This window comes from Salvelinus sp. IW2-2015, linkage group LG6.2, assembly GCF_002910315.2.
Source record: "Salvelinus sp. IW2-2015 linkage group LG6.2, ASM291031v2, whole genome shotgun sequence".
Lineage (NCBI taxonomy): Eukaryota > Metazoa > Chordata > Actinopteri > Salmoniformes > Salmonidae > Salvelinus > Salvelinus sp. IW2-2015.
The window spans coordinates 21503027-21504745 of record NC_036846.1 but is presented as its reverse complement, the minus strand read 5'-3'; positions in this window follow the sequence as shown (position 1 = coordinate 21504745).

Here is a 1719-nt window from a genome sequence, read left to right as displayed (position 1 = left end):
TTGTCAGAGACTGTATGAAGGAAAAGGAAACCGCACACTGCTCTTGATAGTATCACCGATATTTAATAAGCTTACGTATCGGCCACACGGCCTTCGTCAGAGCTTTTGGGATTTTTTGAAAGTTGCACCCTTATGTAGACCTGGCTCCACCCACATCCGTTCTACACATCGAAGGGGGTTGGAGGCAAAGGAAAATAAATAAGTGCTACCAAATATAGGAGGGGGGAGGGTGAGGAGGGGAGAGCCCAGCTAACATTATAGGGAGAGAGAATGTTTTTGTAATGTTACCCGTAATGGTTCCCTAATGTTTGAGTGTCCCGTTTTCTGTTAGTAAGGGGAACGTTCTATGTTAGCAAAAACCTTCTGAGAACATTTTTAGCATGTTTTGGTGTTAAAGTTAGTGTCACACCGAACTTCTCTAGAACGTGGTTACAATGTTCTCAGAATTTGAGGGAGACTATTACATCAACGTTCCACCAAACCATGGTTGCCATGTTATCAGAAAATACAATATTAAATGTTCTAGATACGTTTCATGGGACGTTACAAGAACATTCATGTGTCCAGTTTTCTGAGGGTTAGAAAAATATTCCATAGGGCCTCCCGAGTGGCGCAGCGGTCTAAGGCACTGCATYGCAGTGCTAGAGGCATTACTACAGATCCGGGTTCATTCCCGGAGTCCCATAGGACGGTGCACAATTGGCCCATCATSATCCGGGTTAGGGGAGGGTTTGGCCGGGTGCCTAAGGGCTGACCCCGGTCCCCAGTTGAGCGGTGTATCCTCCGACACATTGGTGCTGCTGGCTTCCGGGTTAAGCTGGCAGGTGTTAAGGAGCGTGGTTAGACGGGTCATGTTTCGTAGGACGCATGACTCTACCTTCGCCTCTCCCGAGCCCGTTGGGAAGTTGCAGCGATGATAAACATTCCATCAATGTTCCACAAAAAAAAAATATATATATCACCGTAACAGAATTACAGAAACTGAATTGGCTACAATGGCAAATCATAATCACAAACCACAGTTGGGTCAATCCTAATTTGAGATCTACACACACTCCTAACTCATATTTATGTATAACTGATGCATTGATATTAGGTCTGTCCTCGACTAAAAAAATGATCTTGGAGGAAAATTTAAACGTGTATTTTTCCATACATGTGACTCGTTTCAGGAAACTAGGAGTATGTTGCCGGTCACTACTTCACAGGAGAGGCATTTGAACGTAAACATTTATTTTTATCAAAATGCGTTTTTTGGCAGGAATGTCTTCTGGAACATGTGAACTTTCATGTGCCTTAATAACAAATGTGTATGCCATCTGTAAATAAGAATACAATTGTTAAATTACAGGCCTAGTTGATTTAGCCACAGAAAAAGTCAGGAACCTTCCTACTAGCCATGATAGTGGCTATGATGATCTTCACTATTATTCAACAATGTAGAAAATAGTAAAAATAAAGAAAAACCCTTGAATGAGTAGGTGTGTCCAAACTTTTGACTGGTACTGTATATGTGTTACTGCTCAACTAAAAAAAATCTCAGTCGACCAACAGCCTAACCACAAGTCGAATAATTGAGGTCAGTCCTAATTGATAGATAAATGTGGAAATCTCAATTACGCAAAGATTGGCAATCTGTGTCATGTAGTGGGAGTGGGGGAAAATAAGAGTAGGAGGGGGATGAGGGTGACTAAGTGCAGGAGGAGGAGTGACTGTAGA